Consider the following 19,170-nt stretch of genomic DNA (forward strand, 5'->3'; position numbering starts at 1 on the left):
TTTATTTTAAACAGATTATAAATTTGTTATTAAATAATATCTTTATGAATAAGCAGAAACACTTATTACAAGTGCTTTTAATTAGGATTACAATGACCAGATTCAAAAGGCATTACACACAGCTTCTAGAGGGACTCATATAATATGCGTGTGTATGTATGTTATACATATGATACATGTGTATACTCTCTTCAGTCGTCAGCTAAAATGGTTCTGGGTGTCCCTGCTCCAGGGTACACAAACAATAAGCCTGTTGACACTGGGTGATCATGTGAGCTAACTCTCCTCTGCCACCTTCCATCTTTCAAAATGGTTTCATGATTTCACGAACTGGATGACCATGTAGGTATCTCCCCTATTCCTCTCTTCTCACAGCACATCCTTCCCAAATAGACACTCCCAGTCACTGGAAAAGGGAAGTTATCCCACGTGGCCAACAAGCTCTTGCATGATCTACACCAGACTTCCCTTTATGCTCCACAGTGGGGAGCAACACAGAGTCCCTGGTACACAAGGGGCTTCCTTACCTTTCTGGTCTTTAGTTCAGGGTTTTCCTTGAGCCTGGCATGTCTGCTCAATCTACCCACAGGCTGATACATGCTCTCTTATGCCTTAGTACCCTGCTCAGGCATCTACCACTAGGAAGTTATTTCTGGGTCTCTTTTTTTTCTTCTCTCTAGTACGTGTTGGATGCCCCCCTGCTGATAAACTATAAATCTCTCTCTTAATACACTTCCCTTATTGCACTAAAATTGTATGTCCTTCTGCCTTCACCCTGTCCTATTCTTCCTTATAATTCTAGAATGTAGCACACTGCTTCATAAATTACGGTTGAAAATATGAGTGATTATTATTCACAAAACTGGAAATAATACTTTTGGGCCATGACACAGAAAAGATACAGAAAAAGCCTTTACCTAAAACTCTGTGAAGCCCAAACTAAATAGTAGAGTACATGGTTTTTCACCTACCTTTTCTCTTTCCCATTGCTCTTTTTTTTGGTTTGCTTGGTAAAGGAGGTTTTTCTTTTCTTCCAAAAGCTCACCATTTCTCTTTGTCAGAGCCTGTAATATTATTGGAAGAAGGTGCAGGGAGAAGGGCAGAAAAATGAGTTTTTCATTATTGTAACATTGCTATTATCATTATATATACTTGTCCCTAAGACAGAAAAAGATACTTTACAATAAATTGTGATCTCAAAAATTTAAAGTGAATTTCTATGAAATATTAAAAACCAGGTCTACATGCTAGAGTATACACTGAAGAAATTCTAATTGATCAAATTGGTCAAATTAGTAAGTCAAATTAGTAGGTGGCCAAAATAAACCATTTGATTACACCTTAACCTGAAGGCAAGTTTCAAGGTTTAACTCAAGCTTTGTTATGTGGATCTATAAACTGAACATGTTTACTTAAATATTTCTCACTCACAGTCTCTGTGGTAGGCAGAATAATGACACCTAAATATGTCCTCTGATTGGATGTCCTAATCCTCAGAACTTGTGAATGTGTTAGGTTACAGGTCAAAGGTGACCTAAAGTTGCAGATAGAATTAAAATTACTAATGATCTGACCTTAAATTAGAGAGAATGAACTGGATTCTCTGGGTGGAGCTACATTAATCATAAGGAACATTAAAAGTGGAAGAGGGAGGCAGAGGAGGAGTCACAGAAGGAGATGAGACAAAGGAAGCAGGATCAGAGACATGCTTTGTTGCTGGCTTCAGACACGAAGGGAGGGAGCCACAGACCAGTGAAAATAGGCAGTTTTAGAGGCTGGAAAAAGCAAGGCAATGGATTCTCCCTGAGAACCTCCAGAAAAGAATTCCACACTGTTGACACCTGGATTTTTGCCTGGTGAGACCTGCTTTGGACTTGTGACCTGCAGAACTGTAAGGTAATAAACTTGTGTTGTTTTAAGCCACTAAATTTGTGCTAATTTGTTACAGCTGCAATAGAAAACAAATACAGTTTCACTCTTCCAAACTAAAGTTAGAAAAGCACCTCAAGAGAGAAATAGCTTTTGTGTTTCATCAAGTTCATCTTGTAATTGTACAAGAAGTATTTTTAAATTGAAATTACAATTCAGGAGGACCACTTCTCCTGCTGATTGAGGTGAGATGATGGAGAACTTGTCAAGTTGAATTCTCCCAGACCTAACCTTCTAATTCTCCCCTCGAGTTTCTCTTGGGTAGGTCCTACGTCTTACAACCTGGGGCTGGCTCGGAACACGGAGAAGTGTTGAAGTAAATTGTGGCTTTGTAAGCTCTTTGTCTCTTCTTCCAGCAGCCCAAATATCAATGGTGACACTTGAAAAGATACAGCATTCCATAAATTATCTACAACTCCCTGTTTCAGATTCTTTTTAAAAATGTCAATGCATGATTTATATTCTGCAAACAAGAAAAAAGTTGGAATAACTGCATGGCACTCATATTAAACATTACCATTAGCACCGAATGAGAATCACGAAGGCTGAGAGACAACTAGCATTTACCCATTGCCTGTGTCACCTCACTTTAAAGAAGTTTGCTGCAAATAGTTTTGAATCATTTCCTTTCCACCACTGAGAATGAAAATAGCAGGAGGAAGGGGAGAAGAAAGATGTGGATAACGCAGAAGTAATGAAGTTTAATATTAAAAGGGAGATTTCAATTGCCAGTACTGTTTATAATCATTTCCGTGGGTCTATTTAGTATTTTATGTAGAGTTACCTTTCCAGAAGGCAGTTTACATTTCAACATTACCTTCACTGTACCTTGCCATTGTCTGTTCTTCTGCGCTACCTGGTTGTGATAGGCCTCAAATATTTTTCTGAGTTCCTTTATTTTCCTGTCGTGATCATTCTACAGGGAGAGAAGAAAGGTTTAGAGCATCCTTACAAACACATTAGCTAATCATAAATCTCTGCTCCTTACTACCTGAACGCACTCCATAGGATGAGACCTCAACAAACCCCTTATAGTAGAGAAACTATCAAAGACATCCATTGCTCAGTGTGCTGTAACTATGAACAAGAACAGCTGGTAACTCTGGGGCTCACAGCGGGTGAGGGGTAATTCGTTTTTCAGCCCAATGGTAATAAACAATCACCTTAAATGAAATGGTAACACAAAAGTGTTCTGTGGGAAGTTCTTGATTTAATGAATAAAAGCTCACAAATCAGTCTCGGAAAGGTTACCTTATGGCTTCAAAAATCTAATTTGAGTAGCTTAAAAACAGACATTTAACAGAAGGTAACCTTAAACACAACACCGGGATCTGTACAGGGTCTGTACAAAGGGTTTTTTGTTTTGATTATCTTTCCTGATCTTTCAAAGCTTATGGGAATTTTGCCAATAGGAATTTATTTAGTATTTATCCATAATTCCCTGTAAATGAGGAGGATGATAAATTTAGTAATAAAGACAGCTCATATTTTGGGTGATTGGAAAAGGATCAAGGTCTTTAAAAATGGCACTAACTTCTTTCACAGAGATGTATCTCTGACTTCCAAGCACCACTAACTTTTTTTCATGGCTCAATATCTGATTTTCGTATTTCTACCTATTAGCATTTTTGGACTCATTTAAAAACATCGATAAGAAACTAGAAATAGAGGCACAAATTTACTAAGAAATAGGCCAACTAATACTATTCTAAGTAATATCAAGAAAATCAAAAATCACATTTCCAAACTTCAATCAGGAAATTATTAAAACTCACTGTTAATTATTTGACACATTTTGTACATTGAAAACTTCAGAGATTGAACATGAATTAATGTGAATATTACCTTCTGTCACTAGAATGTAATCTTTATGAAGGAGGGATTTTGTTTGGTTGGTTCGTTGCTGTATTTCTAGCATTTAGAATACTGCCTGGACCTAAGTAGAATCTAATAAATATTAGTTTAATAGCTCAAGGGAGATTAAAAAAGCCACATTTGGGTGAGGCAAAGACATAAAGTGTAACTATAATGTTTGTACCTTCACAAAACCCTGGAATAATAAATAAAAAAGAAAAAAAAAAGTCTGACAAAACCAAAAACTATAAAAACTTCAATTGCACTTAAACTTACTATAGAAATTAATTTATTCCTGCAAATTTCACACCCTGACAAAATTAAAATATCATTTTGGAGCCTTGAATGCAGATTTATGTGAGTATTTAATGCCTACCCAGATTGTACTACTGCTTACAGAAGGAAAGGGTACATTTCAAATTTGTCACCTTGCCTTCCATATCCTTGGCATTTGTCAAGCCTATGCATGCAGGACAGAAGTAAAAATGTGGATAAATAGGATTTTGTGTGTGCAGAAACACACACATGCGAGCGAGCGCGCGTGTGTGTGTGTGTGTCTAGGTATCTTCTCACCTATAGATCCACTGGGTAAGCTCTGAACGACTGGGAGTATGGTCAGATACAAATAGTTTCATCTATACTCTTGGCCAGTAGGGGGAGCTGTCCCCTGACACTACAGCACGATTCTAGGTGCAAACTCATTTTATGTGAGGACCCATACCTCAATGATACCTTTTACCTAAATAAGACTTATAAATTTTGATTGTTAAATATGTCAATAGGTCAATCAGACAAACTAAAACCTAATAAAGTGTTACATAAGACCATTATGATGCATATTATAATTTTTAGCAGAAAATTGGTTATAATGCTAAGTAATAAATTAGTTCAGTGGTAAATTTTAACGTTTATGTATTATAGCATTGCTACAGCAGAAAATGTTTATCATCATTCACCTTCTCTTCTTGTCTCATAAACTCCATTTGTTTGGTTACTTGTTTGTGTTTGTGGTGCATTTGGTGCATGTCCTTTGTCATCTGCAAAAAAATTTAAAAAAAAAATGGAAGAAAATAGAAAAATAAAGCAGAAGAAGAAAAGCCCAGGTGACTATATAAACCAGCTTTTTAAAATGTAACACAGTGTCTTCAGGATTCACCTCAAAATTTTTATTATCTACTATATACAGGGCCTATATTAAACATTTATTACATATTATCTTATTTAATTCTCAAAAATCATCTTCACGATTGGTCTCATTAATATAATTTTGTAGGTGAGAAAATCACTACTTAGAGAAGATAGGAGACTTTTTCAGGATCACGCTGTTATTAAGTGGTTAATTTGTTATTGGAAACTTGTTCTAATTCTCATGTGATCATCTCTTCTCCTGAGTTACTCCTCTGATAAGCTGCTCACTCCATCTCTAGTACATGCCAACTATATGAAATCATTTATCTTCCTCATTTCCATAGCAGCATTTGTTCAATCTCATAGCAATCACCATGTGCTAAAGGCACTGATGTCTTTCAAATAATTTATCATTATATTAGGAAGTCTAAGGAGAACTCACTGTTCTTCTCTGATCTGGTCTGCCCTTCCCCACAGTAGAATGCTGTGGAAACCTGAGATGTCCAGTCATCTTGTTACCTCTCTAGAATATTAGGAAACCCACAGAGACTAAGAGGTTGGTTAATTAAGAAGCTGACTAGGGAACAATAAACAGAATCTGTCCAGGTATCACCGCAGTGGCTTTGTTAATGATGTTGATTCTGCATTTACTGTAATGACTAAAACAATTAAAGTGCTTCATGTTTGCATTTCAGGTTATAAGGAAAGAGGTCTTAACACATTGACTACCACAATAGAAAAAAAAATTTTCCTTGGTACCATGATGTTTTATCACAAAAATAGAAAAAAAAATTTCGAAAACAAAACAATGCTTTCTAATTTAATGAAAAAATGTTATTTTTTATTGTTTTCTTTGTGTGAGTTATATGCAGCTTGAAAAATATTTCTAGCAGCTCCTAAGGTGAAAAGACATGTGAGTTACATATGCTACATGAGGCCCTGAGCTCAAAATTAGTGTGGGTTAAATACAGCTTACATGGCAGTTAATGTGTTAAATCCAAACCTGTCATTAATCAAGATTACCATTTGTATGTGTTATTCAAAAGCTAACTTGGTTCTTATTTATCAATATTCTGTTATTAAAATAGAAGGTGAGTTACTAAATAATGTCACTTAATTTTCAGAAATTGTACAGAAAACACATTTTAATAAGAAACATATGAAACAAGCACAAGCCCAGTTTAAATGGGGTCATTCTTCATAAGTACTTCGCATGTACATTTATGTAATTGACAAATACTCATTATTTTATAACAAACTTGTTTTAAAAGATCCTGTTATATATACTGGCAACTCTTGCATTTTGATTTTGTTTGTAATAGTTGGATTCTCCGTCTAACTTCAACATGTAATCTCCAAATTAATACCATTTTGATTCTGTTCAATAACTCTTGCATAACCTGACCCTTATCATGAAAAGCTATCCTTGAGCATAATTAAATATTCTATTGATTTTTTTTGTTTATTTACATACACAAAAATATCTGATCTCTAACCCCTTCATGACTGGATTGTTAGATTCTCCTTGGACTGATAGTATAATACAGAACAGGCAGGAATGTGAGACTAAGAGTTAGGATGAGAATTTAATCTAACAAGTTCTGTCTACAATGCTTTGAGTTCCCAGGTGAGGTTTGCATTTGATAAATCCCAGAGAGGCAGTGTAGCACATTGTTTAAGAGCTCAGAACTCAGAGCCAGATGGCTTGGGTTCAAATCCTATTTCCAATACATACTAATGTGGGACCTCAGGCAGGTTGTTTAATGCCTCTATTTGCTCACCTATGAAATGAGAATAAACACAGCACCTATTTCATAAGGGTGATACATGTAAATAAATTAATATGAATAAGGCACTTAGAACCTGGCCTGATACAAAATGAGAGCTATGTTTGTACCTGCTTTTATCACCTAAATGGACTCATTTAGATCCTTGTAAAATTCTGAGCAGTTCAGCTGTTCATTCAACATTTATTGCCTGAACCTCTATTACATACCAGGTGCTATACTAGATTGAAGGACTATATCCATGAAAAAACAAAGATTCCTGGCTTGAGTGCTTCCTCATACCAGTGTGCTCTAATTGTAAAATTCCAAATTATGAAAAACGAATTTTTCTGTTTTAAGGTTTTTGCTTTTAAAGCTTAGTTACTGATGTATCTAGTTGCATAAACTGGTTTATTTACACCTCTAAACACAATTCTCTTTGCCTCACTTCATACTGTTTTTTATATCTAGCACAGTGCCTATCATATGCTAAATGCCATATAGTTAATACCATATTTTCTATGCTATAAAAAATTGTCTCATGATCTACCTTAAATATTTACATCCATTACATGCTGCATCCCAATTTCAATGAAGTTAAAGTGAAAGAGAAAAGACACTTTAGCACTGAGAACATACAGTATTACTCTTTTTATTATGAAAGATTATGTCATCACCTTGGCTTAAATATGATCTCTCACAATGCAGCACAAGGCAAAGAATTTGCTGTTATCTACAATTAGTCCTTCACACAATAATTTAGATGTGAGATTTATTTTAAACAAGAAACCAAGACTCATAATATATAATGAATGAACACATTTAAATTAAATTGGCAAAATGTTTGTGTGTGTGTGTGTGTGTGTGTATTTCAATCAAATAGAATTCTTAATATCTTATTCAAAGTGTCTATTTTTTTCAAGTGACCCAAAATGTCTGTAATTTTGGGCTGGCTACCAAGTCAGTAAGTTGGAAAAAATTGGGGGATATTTAATTAGATCAACTGACTTCTCAGGCAGTTTCTTATTGTTATCGGTTTTCCTCACAAACCAAGTATTATGCCTACTCATTCTAAAAAATTCTGCAAGATAACATAGTGATGTTCTTAAATTTTGGAATTACAAATGCCTCTGGACATCACTGTTCCAATATTCCATGATCTACTGCCTAAGCATATGAAATGACAGGATAACCCCATGGAACTTGTGAGACTATTATTACTTTTCATAAGTAAGACACCCCACGTCAATCACCAAAACATATATTTATTACTATATTTGTGGCCAATACCAAGTTTTTTGGCAACACTGCCTAGCAATGAGGCAGCAGAGAGCCTGCTGACTTGGTTTATAGACATCTTGGAGAAAAATGTATTATTTTATCATTAGATCTAGGACTTTGCAGTTGTGATTAAATTGTTAATATCTGAACATAAGTACCTCAATGATAAAGTTTTTATTGAGATGTAAAAGTAAGGTATCCTTAAAGAATATGAACAAGTAGTCATAATGAAAAATACTACAACCCCAGTCATCATTCAGTGATTTTCAGGTGTATTGTTTCCTATCAATTCTAAAATTTAAAAGATTTCTAGACAGGTAACACTAATATAGAAAAATACTAAAAATCTTTGGAGGAATGAATATTTCTTTTAATTTTAGAGGGGGCATTTACCAGGCTAAAAAAAAGATGTCCTGGTGTCATCTTTTATCCAAGTGTTACTGAACTGATATTTTATGGACACTTAGGGTACCATGAGTCTGTGCTGCATGCCTCAAAGGAACACTGCGATTATAATGTATCTTTGTTATTGAGCTTTGTTTTTCATATTTACCAAGTGTTTGTAAGAGCACATTGTTGTTTATATTATTTGCATGGGTTTCTAGGATGAATTTTATAACATTGCTTAGATAGATGCCACTTAATTCAATAGGTGAATGTTAAATAAATGTCTATATTCCTAAAAAATTTATTTCTACACAAATCAGAAAAAATTAAAACAAAATATATTTGCTGGTATTTTATTCCATGGAGAATGTGTTTACATTTACCTTGGTGATGTACGATATAGTTAAAGCATATGGAACATACGGCTGCTTTGTTGGGAAGACTTTCAGCTCAATCGGCCTCTGGGTGTCTTCGTTAGTTACTCCCAAACTGTTTTCACTGGCCACTATTCACACACAGTCAGATTAAAATAAACATGAAAATAGTATTATATATATATATTTCCTGAATTTTTGAAAATCATGCTTGAAGAGAAATATATGTAACATATATATATATAATAAACATTTTCATACCTATACATTTTTAAGCATTCACAAATCACACTAAAACTTCCATTTTAGCTTTTTTTCTTCTTTAGGATTTCTATCAGCTATTGTTTCAAATAGATAATATCTACGTTTGATAAATGATCTGTTCATGAAAGAGATTGCTCTACAGTAGTTCCCTCTTACCAGCAATTTTGCTTTTCATGGTTTCAGTTCCCCACGATCAACTGCAGTCTGAAAATATGAAGTGGAAAATTCGAGAAACAAACAATTCATAAGTTTTAAATTGTACACCATTCTGAATAGCGTGAGGAAATCTTGCTCCATCTGTCAGGCTGCAATCTGAAATGTTGGTTCTTGGTGCACTCATGGCTGAAGAATGACCAGACACGCCAAAGTAAGGCAACCATGAAAATGAGGATTATTGAGGAGAGAAAGAAAGGATTATAGAGCAAGAGCAAGATATAGGTTTACAGAGCATGATGCATACACCACAGATGACGACCGGACCCATTGTCATAGCAAAAAAGAGAGAAAAAAATTGCTTGGTTATGATCTGGGTCTTGTTTTATAGTGTCTGGATTCGGACCCTCTCGTGGCTCATGGGTCACCATGAAATCACTTTGATTAGACAGTTGAGAGTTATATGACTGAGTCTTACTGCACATGTGGATCTCCCGTGAACCTCTCTGAAAGCCCATTTGGGGGTGGGGAGGGTGAACCACAAGGGTACCCACTTTCATCCCTAGGAGACCTAGAATCCCTCACTATCTACCTAACACACCCCCTTCCGTCCCGCCCATCCCTTTGTCCAGCGTATCCACGCTGCACAACTAGCCGCCCATGAGTCACTTAGCAGCTTTCTCAGTTATCAGGTGGGCTGTGGAGGTATGGCAGTGCTCATATCAAGTTACCCTTATTTTACTTAATGACCCCCAAAGAGCAAGAGTAGTGTTGCTGGCAATTCAAACTTGCCAAAAAGAAGACATAACGTACTTCCTTTAATTGAAAAGGTGAAAGTTCTCCACCTAATAAGGAAAGAAAAAAAAATAATATGCTGAGGTTGCTACATCTACAATAAGAATGAATCTTCGTTTATGAAATTGTGAGGACGGAAAAAGAAATTCACGCTAGTTTTGCAGTTGCACCTCAAACTGCAAAATGTACGGCCACAGTGGGTGATAAGTGCTTAGTTAAGATGGAAAAGGCATTACAGTGGGTGGAAGACATGAACAGAAATATGTTCTGATTGATAGCAATCAGGTTAGGTACTATCTGCAATTTCAGACATCCACAGGTGTCATGGAACATACCCGCTGTGGATAAGGAGAAACTACTGTATATTCCTTTCATATAATCTTTCTTGTCAGGTTTTATAAGGTGATACTGGCCTCATGAAATGAGTTTCAATGTGTTTCCTCACTTTCTAATCCATAGAAGAGTTTTCAAAATTATTGCCCATTATCTCTTCACATACTGCTTCTTGCTTATATTGCCTCTTATTTTTATTTTATTTACCTTTTATAGATTGAGCTTTTTTCCTTGTGTCATCCAACCATAAGCATACTTATTAGTGTATTCTTCACAAATTTTAATGACTTCTAAATTTTTACTGTCATAAATAATGCTTCAATAAACAGATATATTTTTGTATCTAATATTTTTCATTCTTCTTTAACCACTTTCTTGGGACATATTCAAAAGGTTGAAAAGTAATAAAGAATAGTGGTTTAATACATAGGCTTTGAAATATTAAAAAACTGAGTTCCATTCCTACTGCTACCACACTCAATCAGTTTGACTTTAGTCAAAGGATTATCCTTCTCAGGACAAATTTTCCTCATTCGTAAATTAGTGAAAATAATGCCTACTGTTGAGGGTTGTGTAGGGATTTAATGGGCTTATGCAAAATTAAAAATTCGTTCAGTCACCAGATATTTATTAAGCCGTTCAATAAAGAGTAGCTATTATTATTATTATCATCCTCATCATTATTACCAATAAAAGATAAAAGTACATGTAATTTTGTGGGGAAAAGTTTATTTTGCTGGCTTAATATATCAGCAAGATACCTCTTTGTATCAGATTTATTCCTATTCTTACCACCTTTAGATTAGATCAATTCTTATCACTTCTAGATTTTATCCATATAGCACAAAAGCTATTTTTTGAATACTCGCTGTTAGGATAAGGAAATTGAAACACATCCTTTTTTGTGCTAGAACTAGTAGAAAGAATGGGCTATTTGTATGTTATTTATCTTGGTGTGGGTTGTGCTTTATCAGACTTGTTCTACAAGTTAATAAAAACATTTATATGTTGTGTAATAAAATACCTTTTTCCACAGTTGTATTCTTTTCTTTCCATCCAATGAGCCACTTGAAAAAACTCAGCTTTCTGTTGATGCCAAATCTATCTATCCAGGGCACTCCCAGCTCTTCAACTTCAAAAGAAACAAGTAAACTCAGGTGAATAACATCCATGGGAATGTATCTGGAAAGGATCAAGGTCTAACCTGAAACCAACCCTAACTGAGAGATGTGGTAATAAGTCCCACAGAGTAAGGAAGATAAAAATACTACTTTAATTACTACTTCCTCACTACGGCCCAGAATTTTAATGTCTCAGATGAAAGATGTTCTTATACATGGAACAGGAGCAGACTAGGGCATTTCTACCAAAATAGAACATAGAAAAAAAGGGATGCTGCAAAAAATTAATGATGCTGCAAGCTATAATCTATTGCCTTATTTCAAATATGCCCGAAGGTGCATATATAAGTAAGCAGCATAGGCTATTCTGACTTTTCTGTTTTGTTGGAAGCCTCCCAAGTTTTCAGATCTCCATCGTCAAGGTGGAAATATAAAATTTTCAGTCATGACCCAAACAAAGCTCAATCTGTGTATGTAGAACTTCCATTTTTGATGCTGTTAGTGATCCTGGGATTATAAAATACACTGGATGTGACATATATTGCCAATAAAGTCCTTGATGACACAACATTCCCCTCTGTTTCTATCCAAGAGGCAGTCTATTATGAGAATTAAAGAAGCTGGTTTTTCAGTGGTATGAATACATTCCAACTGCTTGTATCAACACTGTTTTCTCAAAAGGAATTTTATCTATGGAAGAGATTGGTTAAAAGAGAGAGGTTATACTCCAGGGCCCATATATGTCCTTATTTCCTATATCAATTCTGGTTCTAACCAAGTTAATTGGCAATATTTTAGTATTGAGCATATTCATAGGAAAATCATAAAAAGCCAAAATATAGCCCTCTGTAGAACACTCATATACATCAAACTTAAATAGGTAGCATTGAACTACACAAAAGCTTTCTGCTGTTTTCTCCAAGCCTCCTTCTCAGGGCCACCACACTTCTCATGTTCTCCTCTTCCTTTACTATGAGTTATAGGACCAAGCTAACTTTTCTTGCATCTCATGGACCTGACACTATAAAATAGCAGACATTTCTCAATCATGAAAAAAGGACAAAGAAATAACAGAGGTGCTAGGCCTGACAACATTGAGCTGCTGAACAAATACCAACAAAAACCTATTTTCAGATTTCTTGCTATGTCAGAAAAGTATCCTCCTACTATTAAACTCCCGGTAGATATATTTTCTGTTACTTGTAAGTGGAAGCATTCCTTGCTGAAAAATATGTCCTGACTTTAGCTTGCTATTTTGAGAATTTTCATTAAGTAAATGGCCATGTGGATCTATCATTGCTTGGTGTTTTCCCATTGGCTTGGTATAGCACACTGATGTTTGGTTAACTATATTTTTTCTAGGAAATTAAAATATTTTCTGAACCGGAACAACCAATAAAGCTGGTCACTCTTTGGCCCATTTCAGCACTTTAGTATTTTTAGAAAAAGCATTTCTTATTGTGAGAAAGAGAGAAATTCTTTAGTTTTTACTGAATCTTCTTCGAAAGACTTTCGCTTATAACACATGAAAAACCGTCATCACAGTATGGTAGCTTAGTACCAATCTTCTTCAACAGTTTCTAAAAATCTTTCCAAATCTCTTCCTTCAACCCAGCCTAGGCTCTTGTCTTTCCCTTGTCTCTTGCCCGGTTACCCTTCCTTTCTACAAAGAGATCCCACCTGCCAGCAGTGCAAGTCCATTAGGTGAGTTTCAGATTACAGTTCCTACTACTTCCTTCTTCACTCATGACTCCAGGCTGTACAACAAAACCTTAAGTTATGGGGACAAGAAAGTGACTCTCCTGATATGTGAGAAAGGTAAGAGGTTCTGAATATTCACCTGCCTTCTTTTTTTTTTTCCTATAAGGTAACAAAGGATAATCTGTTTAAAAGACCAATGTATTTAAAACAAAGTATTAAAAATATAAATAAGGCAGAAATATCTTATTATTATCAATCGCTTTCTAATATGACTCTGGTTTTTTATACTCTTCTATAAAGAGATACCTTTAAAACTAATGTTGCTTTGGGTGTTGAAAATTCCTAGGTTTGTGATAGTCCTATAAATTTAAAGCAGCACTTAGACATTTTGTTTCCTGCTATTGGTTTTAAAGGAGAATATTTGACAGCTCAGCATTTCTGTCTCTGCTAATCTATGCTTAGCTCCAGCTAACTGCCCATTTGCTCTGATTCATTGCATGAGAGGGAAATAGTGGCCTCCTTAGTCATAAACCTGACTTCATATAGCTTGACTGAAACTACAGGATTCAAAACACAAAGCAAAATTATAAATGTACACTCATGGTTTCTCTGACTGCCCTTTTCCCAATCGTGAGCTTCCGCCCTGCCAGAAGCAAGGATACCATCTCTCCTTAAGTAATTTCAAACTATGTACCACTTATATTTAAACTAAAATTTGTGGGGCTGTTAAATATAGTTTTAGAGCCTTGCTTCTGCTAGGAATATCTAACATGAATTGTTTTCAATTTTAGAGGTCAGACCCTTTCTACTTTGGAATATTTGGAAACACAACTGACCAAACACATCAAAAAATATTAACAGCGTCTTATAAGTAGGAAATGAGATTATGAATCAACAATTTGTGCAATCTACACCATTAAAAATATTTGAAATTATTTTCTGTATGGCAGAATATACAATTGGGAAGACCTATTTTAATAAAAGTACTGAGTGGGTGAAAGTTTATTCTTCTTTACTGTGAGGAGATGGCCACTCAGGTCACTTATAAAAACATCTATTAACCGTAGGGTAAAAACAACCTCAGCAGGGTTTTATAGATCCTGAAGGAAAAATGAGGAAAATGGTTAGGTGTAAGGTCAAATCTGTTCTTGGGAGAATTAGCTGTTATGTTTAAAATGCAGTGCTGCTTCTAAATTGGATAGATACATTTCTAGCCACATAGTCTTATCCATGTCCATGTAACACTCTTTTACTTGAGTTGTAATACCTATTTTTCAACCATAGTAGGATTCTAGGGAACTTAAATCCCTAGAAGCTACAAAGGAGAACTTAGTTCTGAAGCATGCATCTTCACTAAGACATCAGTAAGGATAGGCTGGCTTAAACTGTGGAAATAAACCCCCAATCTCATAGTTTAGTGCATACGGCTTTACTTATTTCTTGTCCACACACTCATTTGTGGATCCAATAGCTCTCTAGGATAGTTTCCTTCCAGTCAGTTACTTGGGGATCCAGGCTCTTGTTTTTGTTTTTGTTTTTGTTTTTTATCTTCTAGCTCTACTATTTAGAACTGCAGCCACCATGGCAAGGGGAAAGAAAGAACTCACAATGGCTCTTAAATGCCTCACTCTAGAGGTGACATGCCTTTGCTGTCTATAACCCACTAGCCAGAGTATTCTTATTGTCCCAAAATAACTGTATGGAGACTGGGAAATATAGGATAGCACATGGGATATTTGGTGAGTTCTAAGGTTTGTGCCTCTGTCCACTTGCCACTTTTGAGCCTCGCCAATGAAGATTTCAGATCAATCCTGGGCCCCCTCTTCTCTCAATACAGTGACTCTTAAGCCAAGAAATGCCAATGGAGCTACAACATAGAAATAGCCTGGTTACCTATGGTCCCAATGGGAAGGGAGTTGCCCTTGAGATCTAGTAAATCATAGCTGACTTTGTATGAACGAGTTTTATCTATTAAGCTGGTGAGATTTCAGAGTTCCTTTCATTATCACAATACAGCTTATCCTATCCTGAATAATATAATTGGACTGAAAATGTCCTCTGACCTATGTTACCTATCTGGAGTACCAATCTTATTACATATTCTCCCATTTGTATCCTCGAATAATCCCTAAAATTTGTCAGAAACTGTGGCTCCAATCCTGGCTCTATCCTGGAACATCTGGGTTCTATGCTCTCTGATGTTTTGATTTGTCAATAGGAACATATTTTCTCATTGCTGAAATATTGATCCATAGGCAACTCTCAATAAGTAATAATTAGAACTCATCAAAACTGTTCATGCTAGATGAACAGGGTGGGATAGTTCATGCTAGATAACAAGGTGGGAAAGTTTATGCCTGGTTAGATTATTTAATTCCTCTAGAATTATTGCTGTTATAAATTGAGAGCTCATGATTAGAAATTCTTAGGAAGGTAAAAGAATAAATTTGAATCAGTGGTTTTGAAGGTATGTTAAAATGCTGAGAGATCACATTTTGTTTATAGTGAGTATTGAATACTAAGAATTGTGTATGCTTTGGATTAGAGTTTCATCTCACTAAGCAATTAATCATAGCTTACCCTGTCCATATTCTTCATCATTTTTAATGCCTTTAGTCACACAGGGTGGGTAAGTTTGGGTTTCATAAGGAACAATTCCAGGCAAAGGAACATCCGGGGCAATGACTATGGGTGTCATGGCTCTGATGACAAATTTTTTCAGGTAATCTTCAGCTCTGTGAGAGATTCGACAGATTTCCTGGAGACTCCAAGTTTCTGTAAGCATATTATTTTTTCATCATGTGAAAAGAAAAACAAATGTTTAAGTTTGAGTCTGCTCTCAGAAATAGCCAATATGATTTTAACCTTATTTTGAATATTTTGCAATCAATTCACTAAACAAGTAAAGATCCTAATATATTCAAATCATTACATCAGGCCCTTTGGGGATTGGGGAGGGTCAGATAATAACTTAGGTCTTTCCCTTCACATACTCACATTTTAAAACTATATTTAAACACATAGTTACATTTACAAGATCACATTTTTCAGAGCCAATTAGTAAGATAATGGAAATTGCATCATTAGAAGATGAAAATTTAAGTTAACTATTACCCTCATTTCAGTAGAATATATAGGTGTTACAAACTGCGTACGTATTTCCTAGGATATGATGAAATAATATATTTCCTTCCCACATTTTCATATGAATCACTCATGTAATATGACCTTTCTCCTAGTCTTCCAGGCACAGGTCAGGGCAAATGTGCCTTGTTTTTCTCACTCCGGAAACTGCTTTAGCTTTGGAGCAGCACCTTATTTCAATGAATGACTCAGGATTGCTGGGAAATAGAAGGTTAGATAGCCTAGAATGTATCCTAGTTAATTCCTGATTTAAACTATTCCAATTGTTGGTTTTCTGAGAAAAAATGGCTAGAAAAGTCTTTTTCTGCAACTTCTTAATCCAATAATGTGAGCCTCAAGATCCTGCTGATACTGGAGTGAATTTTCTAGCACCTCATACATTAAACTGAAATTGCAACACCAAGTATCCATTTTAATGTAACTGAACCCAGAGACAATGCTGATGAGATGGAACCCATTTGTTCCAATTCATCACTGCACATTTAATCTAGGAATAAAATTACTGGATTTCTTTCTCACACCAATATGTATCAAACTAATATTTTTACATGTACGATAAGATTAAATGTGCTCAACGTTCTTACATTATCCTTGATTTTCTCTTCAAATACCTGTTTATGTCAAGAGGAGTTATTCATTCAGAAAAAACATACTAAACTCCAAAAAGATCTAATAAAATTTCAGGTGGGATAAATGTACAATAATTAGGGTCAAATAAACAGCTGTCTTTGGCAGAATGAATGTTAAATGTTTTCATCACTGAAACATGAGTATATGATTCATAAATATGCCAAATAAAAATACCTTTAGTGAGAAGAAGATTAAGTTCCATGGATTATGACTTAAGTTAATTGGAGTATCAGCCAGGATCCCAACAGAATAAGAGATGGTATACTCAAACTGAAGAATTGACGAGATTTTAATGGAGAAAATTTTTATTGTTAAGATACAGAGTGGGGTTTTAAGAAAACAATGTGGGACAGTGCTGTATCCTAGGACTAGCAACAACAAAGAGCTTTTTTTACTTGTAGGCCAGATAGACAGGGGAGAGAACAGTTATCAGACCCAAGAGAGAGCAGCTATGTGGAGAAGATCATCTGTTAAAAACCTCCAAATCCCGCCTTTGAAACTTGCTTTGACCAAACTCAACAGGAGGCTAGAGGGAAAGCGAATCATCAAAGTATCTCCTAAATATCAATTCCCCAGAACACAGAGCAGGGTAAAAAAGTGTGAAGAGTTAATTTCAGAACGGAGACAAAATAGAAATAGGTAGCACAATTACTACAGAATTTTAAAAAATAAATTTAAATGGCATGGTCGATTTTTGGCTAACTAAGCTGGACTCCATAGGCCCCTCTTATTATCAAGCAACGTTTTTTCTCCTCTTATTTTCCCATAGCTTACATATCCTAAGTTGTTTGCATTTACTGATATATGTATATATTATGCTTTCTTGTCCCTGGAGAAAGAGAAAAATATTTTGTAAGTTGGCCGGAGGACCTCAAGGAGTAAAACAAATCAGAAAAGGGCTGGAATAATGTTTATCTCCTACAGGGTTTGATGGATTCATTTTGAGACACCATAGAAAAGTCAAATAAGATAAATGGAGAAACTATAGAAATACTAAGAATTTTTAGAGCCCAGTTGTTAAAATGAAGAGTCGAGGTAGATTATTCTCCCTATGACTGCATGGAATCCAGGAAGTTTCTGGCAACCTCAGATTGGAAGCTACTAAACCACCTGGCAACAATGCTATTGGCATAACTATTGAAATCATGACAATGAGTGGTACTTGTAGGGCTTCTCCAGATGGCTTGCAGACAGTGTAATTAAACAACAAATGAGAGTTGGTGTAAATGAAGACGAAAACATATCTGGTGGTGTGCTGGTAATACTTAACAAGCAGTTCTGCAGGCATGGGAAAATCCCTTACTTGTAGTGTTTTCTACTGTAGCCATAATTTCACCATAATTTCAAGTTACCAACAATAACTGAACATGGATTTGGTAGGAGACGGGCATAATTTGCTCTGGTGAGCTGGTAGGAAGCCACTTCAGGATAGTACTGGCTCCCAGACTCTATAGCCTTATTATAACTGAAAACTGACTTTGGGTGCATGTGAGATACTTTTTAAGTGACCTCACACTTTCACAAGCATTACTTTCTACCAGTCAAGTGGTAGTTGTCATCATGATTTAGGAATTAAAATGAAACACTATTGAATCCTTTTTCCAATGGTCTCAGGTCAATCAGATATGAGATATCTGGGCAACGTGAATAATATGTCATAATTATAAGAATTTCTGAAAGCATATTGATGGCCTTGGTGTATGCAATAAAAAGGAATACAAATGGGATGGAACAACACAATGTCTAACACAGGGCCCAGGGTCATCTGGGCCCTATTCATTTATTTCCTTTGCTACTTTGCAACTGCAGATATTTCTCCTGCTTTGACTGAGTTTGTTTCTCTTTTGAGTTTGCTTCAGTGACTCTCTCTTTCAGATTTAACATAATTATTTCTTTAATTTCTCTGAATTTTTTCAGTGTACGGAGTGACTGCTCATGCCTGGTTTGACTCAGCCATGGCTTCTGACTTTGCATAGGTGAAGCAATATGAATTGCTCGAGCTCCATCTTCTATTTCCTTCAATTCTCAGCTTCAAATTGACTCATGCATGCATTCACACACTTCCGAATTACCTTCAGATTCAGCTACACCCTCTGATTCTGCCTTCCCAACCCCCAGGCAAGTTCTTGAAACTTTCTGGCAGTCTGCCTCAGGTTAGGTAAATTATGACACATTCCATCAAGAAATTGCATTGCTGCCAAATACTAAACCAGAATCACCTATTTAAAACGTTCAATGTAGGCAAAATGTGTCTTCTGCATAATTCTGCATCTACTTTCAGTGTCATTCTACTATTTCTTGTCTTTTTTG

This window comes from Propithecus coquereli, unplaced genomic scaffold (assembly GCF_000956105.1).
Source record: "Propithecus coquereli isolate 6110/MARCELLA unplaced genomic scaffold, Pcoq_1.0 Scaffold211, whole genome shotgun sequence".
NCBI lineage: Eukaryota > Metazoa > Chordata > Mammalia > Primates > Indriidae > Propithecus > Propithecus coquereli.